The following is a 14,661-nucleotide window of genomic DNA, read 5'->3' on the forward strand; positions in this document are numbered from 1 at the left end:
TGAATTTAAAGACACATTTATAGGAATAATATTTAGGGTTGTTCCAACCAGTCCGATATGGTCTAGTGGCTAGGATACCCTGCTCTCACCCAAAAGCACGGGTTCGATTCCCGGTATCGGAGACAGTGCGTTTGCACAAGTTTTAAAGAATAAACTTAAAGACACATTTATAGGAATAATATTTAGGGTTGTTCCAACCTGTCCGATATGGTCTAGTGGCTAGGATATCTCGCTTTCACCCAGAAGGCCCGGGTTCGATTCCCGGTATCGGAGCGAGTGTTTTTGTACCATTTTTGAAGAATGAATTTAAAGACACATTTATAGGAATAATATTTAGGGTTATGCCAACCAGTCCGATATGGTATAGTGGCTAGGATATCTGCCTTTCACCCAGGAGGCCCGGGTTCGATTCCCGGTATTGGAGCGAGTGCTTTGTACCGCTTTTGAAGAATAAACTTAAAGACACATTTATAGGAATAATATTCAGGGTTGTTCCAACCAGTCCGATATGGTCTAGTGGCTAGGATACCCTGCTCTCACCCAAAAGCACGGGTTCGATTCCCGGTATCGGAGACAGTGCGTTTGCACAAGTTTTAAAGAATAAACTTAAAGACACATTTATAGGAATAATATTTAGGGTTGTTCCAACCAGTCCGACATGGTCTAGTGGCTAGGATATCTGGCTTTCACCCAGAAGGCCCGGGTTCGATACCCGGTATCGGGGTGAGTGCTTTTGTACCGCTTTTCAAGAATAGAATTAAGACTTGGTTGAGCAAGTACGATATGGTCTAGTTGCTAGAATAACTTGCTCTCATCCAAAAGCACGGGTTCAATTCCCGGTATCGGAGACAGTGCGTTTGCACAAGTTTTAAAGAATAAACTTAAAGACACATTTATAGGAATAATGTTTAGGGTTGTTCTAACCAGTCCGATATGGTCTAGTGGCTAGGATATCTGGCTCTCACCCAGAAGGCCCGGGTTCGATTCCCGGTATCGGAGCGAGTTCTTTTGTACCGCTTTTAAAGAATAAACTTGAAGACACACTTATAGGAATAATATTTAGGGTTGTTCCAACCAGTCCGATATGGTTTAGTGGCTAGGATACCCTGCTCTCACCCAAAAGCACGGGTTCGATTCCCGGTATCGGGGTGAGTGCTTTTGTACCGCTTTTCAAGAATAGAATTAAGACTTTGTTGAGCAAGTACGATATGGTCTAGTGGCTAGGATATCTGGTTTTCACCCAGAAGGCCCGGGTTCGATTCCCGGTATCGGAGCGAGTGCTTTGTACCGCTTTTGAAGAATAAACTTAAAGACACATTTATAGGAATAATATTAAGGGTTTGTTCAACCAGTCCGATATGGTCTAGTGGCTAGGATATCTGGCTCTCACCCAGAAGGCGAGAGTACGATTCCCGGTATCGGAGCGAGTGCTTTTGTACCGCTTTTCAAGAATAGACTTAAGGATATAGGTTTATGAATAGAATTAAGACTTGGTTAAGTAAGTCCGATATGGACTAGTGGCTAGGATATCTGGCTTTCGCCCAGAAGGCACGTGTTCGATTCCCGGTATCGGACCGAGTGCTTTTGTACCGCTTTTGAAGAATGAACTTAAAGACACATTTATAGGAATAATATCTAGGGTTGTTCCAACCAGTCCGATATGGGTTAGTGGCTAGGATAATTGGCTCTCACCCAGAAGGCCCGGGTTCGATTCCCGGTATCGGGGCGAGTGCTTTTGTACCGCTTTTCCTGAATAGAATGAAGACTCGGTTGAGGAAGTACGATATGGTCTAGTGGCTAGGATACCTGACTTTCACCCAGAAGGCCCGGGTTCGATTCCCGGTATCGGAGCGAGTGCTTTGTACCGCTTTTGAAGAATGAATTTAAAGACACATTTATTGGAATAATATTTAGGGTTGTTACAACCAGTCCGATATGGTCTATTGGCTAGGATATCTGGCTTTCACCAAGAAGGCCCGGGTTCGATTCACGGTATCAGAGCGAGTGCATCAGTACCGCTTTTGAAGAATAAACTTAAAGACACATTTATAGGAATAATATTTAGGGTTGTTCCAACCTGTCCGATATGGTCTAGTGGCTAGGATATCTCGCTTTCACCCAGAAGGCCCGGGTTCGATTCCCGGTATCGGAGCGAGTGTTTTTGTACCATTTTTGAAGAATGAATTTAAAGACACATTTATAGGAATAATATTTAGGGTTATGCCAACCAGTCCGATATGGTATAGTGGCTAGGATATCTGCCTTTCACCCAGGAGGCCCGGGTTCGATTCCCGGTATTGGAGCGAGTGCTTTGTACCGCTTTTGAAGAATAAACTTAAAGACACATTTATAGGAATAATATTCAGGGTTGTTCCAACCAGTCCGATATGGTCTAGTGGCTAGGATACCCTGCTCTCACCCAAAAGCACGGGTTCGATTCCCGGTATCGGAGACAGTGCGTTTGCACAAGTTTTAAAGAATAAACTTAAAGACACATTTATAGGAATAATATTTAGGGTTGTTCCAACCAGTCCGATATGGTCTAGTGGCTAGGATATCTGGCTTTCACCCAGAAGGCCCGGGTTCGATACCTGGTATCGTAGCGAGTGATTTGTACCGCTTTTCAAGAATAGACTTAAGGATATAGGTTTATGAATAGAATTAAGACTTAGCAAGTCCGATATGGTCTAGTGGCTAGGATATCTGGCTCTCACCCAGAAGGCCCGGGTTCGATTGCCGGTATCGGAGCGAGTGCTTTTGTACCGCATTTCAAGAATAGACTTAAGGATGTAGGTTATGAATAGAATTAAGAGTTGGTTAAGCAAGTCCGATATGGTCTAGTGGCTAGGATACCTGCCTCTTACCCAGAAGACCCGGGTTCGATTCCCGGTATCGGAGAGAGTACTTTTGTACCGCATTTCAAGAATAGACTTTAAGATATAGGTTTATGAAAAGAATTAAGACTAGGTTAAGCAAGGCCGATATGGTCTAGTGGCTAAGATATCTGGCTTTCACCCAGAAGGCTCAAGTTCAATTCCCGGTATCGGAGCGAGTGCTTTTGTACCGCTTTTCAAGAATAGACTTAAGGATATAGGTTTATGAATAGAATTAAGACTTGGTTAAGCAAGTCCGATATGGTCTAGTGGCTAGGATATCTGGCTTTCACCCAGAAGGCCCGGGTTCGATTCCCGGTATCGGAGCGAGTGCTTTGTACCGCTTTTGAAGAATAAACTTAAAGACACATTTATAGCAATTCTAAGGGAGCGGTAGCTCCCTTAGATAAGGCCTGATGACGGCTTTAATGTATAAGGAAGGTTTTTGGATTGGTTTTAACTTTTTTCGTATTAAGTTTATTGTTTCGAAATTTTTCTACTGAACTAAAATCCGGGCCCCTAATATGTGGTAAAAATTTCAAGATGATCCATTCAATAGTTTATTTTATAAAGCTTAAAGTTGCTAAGGGTGGTTTTCATTTCCATAAAATTAATCACAGATTTTGGCGAAAAACTAGAGAATCTCCATAGAAATAACATGGGAAATTTTCCAAACTTACCCATTTTGTAACTACCCTTACAAAAATAACTATACGTTTGATAGATTTGAAAACGGTCTTAAATGAAAGCCCCATTTTTAAAGTGGGCGCCAATTTTTGTTTCTAAACTATAACATCTGTTTGTGTACAAGTCTACGGAATCTGTTTAAGCGCAAACCTACAGAATTTTTTTGTGCAAAGGGGTGTAAATCTCATTGTGCAGAGGCCTATGCAATCTTTTTGTGCACAGGTCAGTGGAATATTTTTGTTTCCAGGTCTATAAAATCTTTTCGTGCACAGGCCTATGGAATATTGTTTTACACAGGTCTACGGAATGTTTTTGTGCAAATCTGCATGGAATCCTTTTGAGTATAGGAGTATGGAATCTTCTGTGCACAGGTCTGTGGAATTTTTTGTTCATGGGTCTATGGAAATTTTTGTTCATGGGTCTTTGGTATATTTATGTTCACAAGTTTCAAGAATCTTTATGTGCACACAAGTCTGAAGAATCTTTATGTGCACACAAGTCTGGAGAATCTTTATGTGCACACAAGTCTGAAGAATCTTTATGTGCACACAAGTCTGAAGAATCTTTATGTGCCCAAGTGAAAAATCTTTATTTGCACAGGTCTACGTCTTCTGTTTGTGCACAGGTCTACGTCTTCTGTTTGTGCACAGGTCTACGACTTCTGTTGGTGCACAGGTCTATGACTTCTGTTTGTGCACAGGTCTTTGGAATCTGATTTGCTCATTTCTATGACATCTCTTTTTGCGCAAGTCAATAACATCAGTTTGTGCACAAGTCTAAATCATCTGTTTGTGAAAAAGTCTATAACACCTGTTTGTGAGCAATTCTATAACACCTGTTTGTGAGCAATTCTATAACACCTGTTTGTGAGCAATTCTATAACACCTGCTTGTGAACAAGTCTATAACACCTGCTTGTGAACAAGTCTATAACATCTCTTTGTGCATAAGTCTATAACATCTCTTTGTGCATAAGTCTATAACATCTGTTTATTCACAAGTCTATGACATCTGTTTATTCACAAGTCTATGACATCTGTTTATTCACAAGTCTATGACATCTGTTTGTGCACACGCGAGTGACTTCTGTCTGAGCAAGGGTCTACGGAATATTTTTGAGCACGGGTCTACGGATTATTTTTGTGCAAATGGGTATGGAATCTTTTTGAGCCTAAGGGTTTGAAATCTGTTTGAGCATAAGGGTTTGAAATCTGTTTGAGCATAGGGGTATTGAAAATCTTGGTGCCTAACTCTATGTAATCTGATGTGCACATGTCTATAACATCTCTTTTTGCGCGAGTCTACGACATTTCTTTGCGTACAAGCCTGTGATTTCTATTTGTACGAAATATTTTTATGCGTAGGTGCACGAAATATTTTTATGCACAATTGTACTTAATATTTTTGTGCACAGGTGTACTTAATATTTTTGTGCACAGGTGTACTTAATATTTTTGTGCACAGGTGTACGAACTGTTTTTGTTCACAGGTGTACGCAATATTATAGGTGAAAATGGATTTGGAATATATTTGTGCACAGGTGTACGCAATATTATAGGTGAAAATGGATTTGGAATATATTTGTGCACAGGTGTACGGAATACTTTTGTGAAAATGGATTTCGAATATTTTTGTTCACAGGTGTACGGAATATTATGGTGAAAATGGATTTGGAATATTTTTGTGCACAGGTGTACGTGATATTTTTGTGCACAGGTGAACGTGATATTTTTGTGCAAATGGGTAAGGAAAACTTTTGAGCATAGGGTTATGGAATGTTTTTGTGCAGAGGTCAATGGAATATTTTTGTGTAGAGGTATATGGAATGTTTTTGTGCAGAAGTCCGTGAAATATTTTTGTTTACAGGTATATGACTCATGTTTGTGCACAAATCTCTAGAATGTTTTGTACACAGGTCTAGGACATATGATTCTGCACAAGTCTATGGCATCAGTTTGTGCAAAAGTCTAAGGGATGTGTTTTTGCACAAATATTTGACATCTATTTTTGCACAAATATTTGACATCTATTTTTGCAAAAATATTTGACATCTATTTTTGCAAAAATATTTGACATCTATTTTTGCAAAAATATTTGACATCTATTTTTGCAAAAATATTTGACATCTATTTTTGCACAAGTCTATGGTATTTATGTGTGTACAGGTCTACAAAATATGTTTGTGCACAAGTCTGAAGAATCTTTATGTGCACAAGTCTACGGAATGTCTTGTGCAAATGTCGATGACATCTCTTTTTGAGCAAGTCTAGGAAATCAGTTTTTACACAAGCATATGACATCTGTTTGTGCACAAGTCTATAACTTCGGATTGTGCAAAACCGTGTGACTTCTGTTTGTGTACAAGTCTGTGGAATCTATTTGTGCAAGAGTCTACGTAATATATTTGTGCGCAAATCTATGGAATCTGTTTATGCGCTAGTCTACGGCATCTGTTTGTGCACGGGTCTACTGAAAATTTTTGTGCAAATGGGTGTGGAATATTTTTGAGCATATAGGAGTATGGAATGTTTCTGAACAGGTCCAAGGCATGTTTTTGTGCACAGGTGCATGGAATATTTATACACAGGTCTATGTCACATGTTTATACAAAAGCCAATAGAATATTTTGTGCATCGGTCAATGGAATCTTTTTGTGCACAGTTTTATGAAATATTTTTTTTGTGCAGGTCTAGAGAATATTTCTGTGCATCGGTCAATGGAATCTTTTTGTGCACAGTTTTATGAAATATTTTTTTTGTGCAGGTCTAGAGAATATTTCTGTGCAAATGGTTATGGAATAGTTTTGTGCTATGGGTATGAAATCTTTATGTACACAGGTCTAAGGAATCTTTATGTGCACAAGCCTATATAATGTTTTGTGCACAGTTCCATGAAATCTTTTATGCACATCACCATGAGATCTTTTGTGCACAGGTCTATGGAAACTTGATGTGCACAAGTCTATAGAATGTTTTTGTGCACAGGGCTTTGACTTCTGTTTGTGCACAAATCTATGGAATCTGGTTTGAACATGTCTATGACACCTGTTGTGCACAAGCCTGTGACTTCCACTTGTGTGCAAGTCTACGGAATTTGTTTGTGCACATGGCTACGGAATCTGTGCACAGATCTCCCGAATCTATTTGTACACAGGCCTAGGGCATCTGTTTGTGTACTGGTTTACGGAATCTGTTTCTTTACAGGTCTACGGCATCTGTTTGTGCACAGGCCTACGGCATATTTTTTGAGCACAGGTCTAGGGAACCTTTTTGTGCACAGTTTTATGGAATCTCTTTGGGCACAGGTCTATGGAATATTTTTGTGCACAGGTCTATGGTATATTTTTGTGCACAGGTCTATGGAATATTTTTGTGCACAGGTCTATGGAATCGTTTTGTGCAAATGGGTATGGAATTGTTTTGTGCAAATGGGTATGGAATCTTTTTGTAAACAGGTCTATGGAATCTTTATGTAAACAGGTCTATGACTTCTGTTTGTAAACAAGTCTAAGACTTCTGTTTGTAAACAAGTCTAAGACTTCCGTTTTTGCACTAGTCCATGGAATCTGATGTGCACATATCTATGACATCTGTTTGTGCACAACCCTGTGACTTCCGTTTGTGTACAAGTCTCCGGAATCTGTTTGTGCACATGTCTACAGTATCTGTTTGTGCACAGGTCTACGGAATATTTTTGTGCACAGGTCTTCGGAATATTTTTGTGCTTAGGTCTACGGAATATTTTTGTGCACAGGCCTACTGAATCGGTCTGTGCAGAAGCCTAAGGAATCTGTTTTTGCAAAGGCCACTGCATCTGTTTGTGCACAGGTCTAAAGAACATTTTTCTGCAAATGGATACGGGATATTTTTGTGCAAATGGATATGCAGTATTTTTGTGCACTGGTGAACGAGATATTCTTGAGCATATTTTCGAGCATAGGGGTATGGAATGTTTTTGTGCAGAGGTCCATGGAATCTTTTTGTGTACAGGTATATAACATCTCTTTTTGAACAAGTTTATGATATCTGTTTGTGCGCAAATCTATGACATCAGTTTGTGCGCAAATCTATGACATCAGTTTGTGCGCAAATCTATGACATCAGTTTGTGCGCAAGTTTATGACATCAGTTTGTGCGCAAGTCTATGACATCAGTTTGTGCTCAATTCTAAGGGATCTGTTTGTGCACAATTATATGACATGTGTTCTCACAAGTCTATGTTATCTGTATGTGTACACCTCTACGAAATATGTTTGTGCACAGGCAGGGTGACCACAACAAAGCCTTGTAATAGTTATAGGAAAATAGGAAATTTACAATTGATTTACAGGAAATAATAGGAGACTATCTGTTACCCGCGGCATCGCTAGAGTGTAGTAAGAACTTCCATCAAGTATGGGTACATTTTACTGATTCGACTAATATTTTTCTAGCATCCTAGGAGCGAAGGCACTCGGCGTCGCCCATCAGCTGGTCCCGCGATTTTTATTACTTTACACGCAGACATTATATAAAGAAAGGTTTTTAAATATCTGGCCACCATTTAAAATGGTGGCAACAAATCGATCCCGAAAGACCATTCAGCCCGTCTATAGGTTAAAGGAATCCAGTGTACTAAATATTTGTGAAATCGGTTGAAACGCGCGGACTTTCTTACAAAGAGAAGATTTGCTACATTTCTGGGCGCCATTTATTAAGATGGTGGCGGATTGGAAAAATCTTTCTTAGTACGGGCCAACTACTTACGAGTTACGTTCCTCCAAATGTTCAGCCTTCTGGGGCCAGCGGTTTGGGCTGGGCGATGATTATCAGTCAGTCTGTCAGTCAGTCAGGACTTTGATTTATATCATGAGTGAATCATATACTAGCTCCCTATAAGTTACTCAGCCACACTGGCCTAATGTATCCAGCGTTTTCTTCCCGCCAAAAAAGTGTTACCTATATGCGACCTACAGTGAGAGAAAATAACACTTCTCCCGTAGCTTACGTATTTCCGATAAAAAACCGGAAAAGGAGATCAACCAATGAAACTTGAACTGAAAGGTAGTCAGTATAAGCATACGACGTTTTAGAAATGTTGTGATTGTTTGCGGACGGTTCAGAGTCGTATTTTATCTTTGAAATTATTTTAATGGGTTAAGGTTGGCGCAATAGGAAGTTATTTTTTTCGCATTAAAATGGCAGAATTTTGGATATTTTTTGACGAAGCCCAAATGATAGAAACTCATTCAAATTCAGACTTCAGAGCGTTGCCTACGGAATAAAAATTTTTATTCCGTGGCAACATTCAGAGGCAGGAACTATTTATGGTGAGAGAACCAAACTTTATCAAAAAATAAGAGCTAAACAACAACTTAATAGTCATCTCGAAAACCTTACTAAACTTTTTAATAATGCGTCTAAAGAACTAATAGAAAAACTTTAAGAAAGGCCCAACCCATTTTTAACGAAGCCTGTTGTGAGACCCAAATTATTTTTAAATAAGCAAAAGAATGAATGTGACCAAAAGAGGGTTACACCTATCCCCTTTTGATGTGACGGAAAGAATCCAAAACCGTTAACACAATTTTGAACTATCGTCACTTTCAAGTTCTCGATACATTAATTTCAAAGCCCTAAGAGAGGGCGCCGTCTACTATCACTTTCACCCACCTCCCCTCCTGTCGACTATTCGGAAGAAAATGCAGTATACATTATGCCAGTGTGACTGAGTAACTTATAGGGAGCTAGTATATGATTCACTTATGGCAATAGTAATACTTACTCTTAATATAACGACCTTCATGGGCATATTGAGTCGTAGCAAATTCAGCAACGACTTCTATCATCTTGTTCTTTTCAAAAATGAAATTCACAACGATATCCGAAATATTGCAAAGTTTAGAAGGAAGCAATTGGAGATCTGCCCTTTCTAATACAATCCACGTTTCGAAGTAGAGGAGTGTTTTTTTGCAATGACATCGTTCTTGACGAAGCCTGTTGTGAAACCAACTTAAAACACGATCGGAATATCTGAATCACAGAAGCGTTAGCCTGTAATGTAAATCCACGGTGGGTGATTGCTAGTAGCTAGAGGAAATCGGCATTACTTTCTGTCAAATTTCTGTTTTGAGTGATATATAACAAAACCAAAAGTGAGAGCGCGCAAAATATCTACAATTTCAAAAAATAGGAAAATATAAGAAAATTATCGATATTATAGGAACTAATAGGAAGACATCCGAAAATAGGAAAAATTATAAAATTTAGGAAATGTGGTCACCCAGCGCAGGTCTACGGAATATGTTTGTGCACAGGTGTATAGATTGTTTTTGTACAAAGGTCTACGTAATAATTTTTAAGCCTAAGTCTTCGGAATCAATTTGTATTATTGCATCCACTGTGCTTTGCACGTGAAAACGACGGGAAGGCAATTTGAGTTGGACTGGGCGTTGAAGCAATCAAGATTAATAATTCTATAATAGATGGTTAGGGCCTTGTTAGTTCAAACGTGGTAACTAATAAACGAGCAACACCACAAGACTTAAATGGAGCGCCTGCTTTTCAGTATAAGTTTTAAAATACTAGTTTCGAAACTGTTTTAATTCATATTAAGACTGAAGTGACAGATATTAATAAAAAATGTCTTTGTACACAAAGACGCGAAAAAGTAAGAGATAAGTGTAGAAAATTAATTGTTTGAAGTAACAGATATTCAAATTTTCATTTTTGAAGACGTGATTATAAAACATCAATTATTTGAAATAATTTCTTATCTTAGTTTTTTCACAAAAATTTCAGAGAAACTACCTTGATACTACTGTTTATTTTCTAGAAACATTTGCTTCGAGGACGTTCCAATACTCGAATATCTGAAAAATAGAGCTAGAAGAATTTATTTTTATATTTTAAAATTGAAAATATTGCGAACCGAAAATTACTTTCGCCCTTTGACTGTGATGTAGTTATTAGAGTCAAAAGGATATGTAGCTTGATCGTGATTTTTGAGAAAGATACAACACGTCAATTTTTGAAAACTCGGAAACTTTAAAATTAACGAACACGTTATGTTAAGTTTTCATGCTTACTTTATTTTGTCGGCTATGAACGATTTTCTGTCCATTTTATTCTCCTTATAGGCCCGAATACTCAAACTATCTCTAAATTTTAAAAAGAAAATAAAATGCATACGTTTTCTATTTTTAAAATGATGCACATGTTTAAGGATAAAATATATTATTTAAGGAATTTTGGTGAAAAAAAAAAGATAAGAAATTTTTTCAAATAATTGATGTTTTATAATCACGTCTTCAAAAATGAAAATTTGAATATCTGTTACTTCAAACTATTAATTTTCTACACTTATCTCTTACTTTTTCGCGTCTTTGTGTACAGAGACATTTTTTATTAATATACTACCGATGTGAGTAGGGCGAAACAACAGGCGTATCCTTCATTTCAAACGTCAATATTAGTCAAGTCTCTCAAGAATGTTTAATTACCTCTCCGTGTGATGTAGTCCAGGAGAGGTTCTGTAACGGCCCTGTCTGTGTGTGTGTCTGTGGGTCTGCATACGATTGAGAGGTGGGGATTCTGACAATCTTTTCACCCACATAGTGGGGACCCGATTTACATGTGGGGACATTTTAAAGTCCTCACATGTAAGTAATTAGATAAATGATATAATTAGACTAATTAGAGCCCAAATTAATTGTTTTAAAAAAGTCCCCACTTGTAAGGTACTTGGGTTTTTCAAATTACAAATTACATACAAATTTCATGTATCTTATAATTTTATAGTTAAAATATTGATTATCAGAATGAAATTTAAGTAATCCGTCCTATTTCTAGCTTAACACTTAAGTTTTGAGCTAATTTCAGGTTTACAAGTGGGGACCTAAACCGTCTTCCTTTCTTATATCAGGGGACATTTGTGTATAAATTATTAGATTTTGAATTAGTGTCGAAGCCTATATGGTTCCATCAAGTATTTCAATTTCATTTTTCACACTCGATAAATTTACAAGTGGGGACATTCACCGTCATTTCAACAAAAAAGTGGGGTCTTTTAAACACACATTTTCAAATTTTTATGTATATTATAATTTTATAGTTAAAATATTGATTATCAGAATGAAATCTAAGTAATCAGTCCTATTTCTAGCTTAACAATTAAGATTTGAGCTAATTTCAGGTTTACAAGTGGGGACCTAAACCTTCTTCCTACCTTATATCTGGGGACATTTATGTAGAAATTATTGGATTTTGAATTAGTGTCACAGCGTATATGGTTCCATCAAGTATTTCAATTTCATTTTTCACACTCGATAAATTTATAAGTGGGGACCTTCACCGTCATTTCAACAGACAAGTGGGGTCTTTTAAACACACATTTTAAAATTTCATGTATATTATAATTTAATGGTTTAAAAATTGATTATCAGAATGAAATTTAAGTAATCCGTCCTATTTCTAGCTTAACACTTAAGTTTTGAGCTCATTTCAAGTTTACAAGTGGGGACCTAAACCGTCTTCCTACCTTATATCCGGGCACATTTGTGTATAAATTATTAGATTTTGAATTAGTGTCAAAGCGTATATGGTTCCATCAAGTTTTTCAATTTCATTTTTCACCCTCGATAAATTTACAAGTGGGAACATTCACCGTCATTTCAACAAACAAGTGGGGTCTTTTAAACACACATTTTCAAATTTCATGTATATTATCATTTTATGGTTAAAAAATTGATTATCAGAATGAAATTTAAGAAATCCGTCCTATTTCTAGCTTAACACTTAAGTTTTGAGCTCATTTCAAGTTTACAAGTGGGGACCTAAACCGTCTTCCTACCTTATATCCGGGCACATTTGTGTATAAATTATTAGATTTTGAATTAGTGTCAAATTCTATATGGTTCAATCAAGTATTTCAATTTCATTTTTCACACTCGATAAATTTACAATTGGGGACCTTCAAAGTCATTTCAACAGACAAGTGGGGTCTTTTAAACACACATTTTTAAATTGCATGTATATTTTAATTTTATAGTTTAAATATTGATTATTATAATCAAATTTAGATAATCGAACCTTTTAAAGGCTTAACACCAAAAATTCACGCAATTGCGGGTTTTCTTATCATTTTTTGTGAGTCACTCTCTTTATATACCCTAAATTACCAAAAATCTCTAGAGGCATACGCTTGAATTCAAACGTCAACATTAGCTTTGTTTATAATGATTTTGGATATAAAATTTCTTTAACCGAATTTACTAAAATTATGGAAAATTCATGGCAATTAAATTATTTAATATCAATTATATTTATTCAATTATTTAAGAAAAACCTCTTAATCACGTCTCGACTCTGAGATGTTTATTTTGGATTCCGAACTTGTACAGCATTCGAATTGGAGGCTATCAGACCGCTCTTATTTAATTTTTACCTCTCCGAGTGACGTTACACTGACGTATGTCACGGAGAGGTAAATTTCCGGACCGCATTTACAGTTCCCGGAAATTTCGAAAATTGTATTCCACTTACAGGCTATTACTCCATTGCCTGTCTAACACCACCAGCCTCTGGTCTTTGTCCATCCCACATGGACACCAGTCTGTACACATTGCCTTCTAATCAACATCATCTGCTGCTTTTTGCCCATCCCACATGGACACCAGTCTGTACACACTGGTTTCTAAACACCACCATTTTCTGGTCATTGTCCTACCACTTGGACACCAGTCTGTACTTACTGGCATCAACCCACCACCCTCTTCTGGTCTTTTGTTCATCCAACATGGACACCAGTCTGTACTTACTGGCTTCTATACACCACCATCTTCTGGTCTTTTGTCCATCCCACATGGACATCAGTCTGTACTTTCTGTCTTCTATACACCACCATCTTCTGGTCTTTTGTCCATCCCACATCAGCACTAGTCTGTACCTACTGGCTTCTAAGCACCACCATCTTCTGGTCTCTTGTCCATCCCATATGGACAGCAGTCTGTACATACTGGCTTCTAGCATCGTTAAGGTCAAGACATACGCGGCGAACAGACATACGAGAAACGTCTAGCCTCCCAATGGTGGGGCTTCCACCAAAGGTTCACGCAATTGCACTGTTCTTACCCTAAGCTACGATTTGAAACCTTTATATACTACCGATGTGAGTAGGGCGAAACAACAGGCGTATCCTTCATTTCAAACGTCAATATTAGTCAAGTCTCTCAAGAATGTATAATTTTTCTTTTTTAAAACGATCTAACTCTCAATAACGTGAATAACTAATGAAGAAAATGTATAATGTTAATTATATTTATTTTAGTATTTAAGATAATCTTGTTTCTCAACTCAAAATTAAGAAGGCTACCCATTCAACCGAATACCATTGGAACGAATCCCATTCGTCCGAAAATTTCTAGCCAGTATTTCAAAATCTAGCCCAATGGCGGTTTTCTATTAAAAAGGAATATTTTCCCATTCAATCGAATACTATTGGAACGAATTCCCTTCAGTCGAAACTTCCAAGCTGGTATATTAGTTTATTTGATTTCGAAGTTGTCTGCGTCCCACCGTGTTCTAGTGGTAAAGCGTCGGATCGTCACGCAGAAAATCTTCGTTTGAATCTCCATCAGGAAGGTGAGTTTACTAAAATCGAATTATAAGTATAGTTCTTAATAATCGATAATAATCGAATTTAATTTCCTTGGAGGTGCTGAATTTAGAAGCAAATTTAAAATTCAGCAGTATTAAGGATTTCACTACGAAAAATATAGTATTGTTAAGTTACAAATTGGATGTTATAGCTGGGGTATTTTATTTTGGTTTTTTAGGTTGGGTTGGGTTATGTTAGGTTAGGTATGGTTAAGTTAGGTTAGTAATATTTTATAAATCATTTAACAATGTTACGCCTTTTCCAAAATACTGATGTTTAGCTTCATTGACTTCTCAAATAATATGCCGTTTCCAAAACATTTCTGTTATGTTAGGTTAGGTATGGTTAAGTTAGGTTAGTAATATTTTATAAATCATTTAACAATGTTACGCCTTTTCCAAAATACTGATGTTTAGCTTCATTGACTTCTCAAATAATATGCCTTTTCCAAAACATTTCTGTTATGT

At 37.3% G+C, this 14,661-nt stretch overlaps 6 non-coding genes across 6 annotated transcripts; all 6 read left to right on the forward strand.

Annotated features, from left to right (window-relative positions):
• Window positions 1–201: 201 nt before the first annotated feature.
• TRNAE-UUC (transfer RNA glutamic acid (anticodon UUC)) lies at window positions 202–273 on the forward strand. Its single transcript has one exon. It is a non-coding gene; the product is annotated as a tRNA-Glu (tRNA).
• A 654-nt stretch (window positions 274–927) lies between these two features.
• TRNAE-CUC (transfer RNA glutamic acid (anticodon CUC)) lies at window positions 928–999 on the forward strand. Its single transcript has one exon. It is a non-coding gene; the product is annotated as a tRNA-Glu (tRNA).
• Window positions 1,000–2,080: 1,081 nt separating this feature from the next.
• On the forward strand, window positions 2,081–2,152 carry TRNAE-UUC (transfer RNA glutamic acid (anticodon UUC)). The gene has a single exon. It is a non-coding gene; the product is annotated as a tRNA-Glu (tRNA).
• Window positions 2,153–2,676: 524 nt separating this feature from the next.
• TRNAE-CUC (transfer RNA glutamic acid (anticodon CUC)) lies at window positions 2,677–2,748 on the forward strand. The gene has a single exon. It is a non-coding gene; the product is annotated as a tRNA-Glu (tRNA).
• A 78-nt stretch (window positions 2,749–2,826) lies between these two features.
• TRNAK-CUU (transfer RNA lysine (anticodon CUU)) lies at window positions 2,827–2,898 on the forward strand. Its single transcript has one exon. It is a non-coding gene; the product is annotated as a tRNA-Lys (tRNA).
• Window positions 2,899–3,128: 230 nt separating this feature from the next.
• TRNAE-UUC (transfer RNA glutamic acid (anticodon UUC)) lies at window positions 3,129–3,200 on the forward strand. The gene has a single exon. It is a non-coding gene; the product is annotated as a tRNA-Glu (tRNA).
• Window positions 3,201–14,661: the final 11,461 nt, after the last annotated feature.

Source organism: Phalangium opilio, unplaced genomic scaffold, assembly GCF_054372755.1.
Source record: "Phalangium opilio isolate 3A_F unplaced genomic scaffold, DU_Popi_V2 ptg000094l_1, whole genome shotgun sequence".
In the NCBI taxonomy this organism is placed as follows: Eukaryota; Metazoa; Arthropoda; class Arachnida; order Opiliones; family Phalangiidae; genus Phalangium; species Phalangium opilio.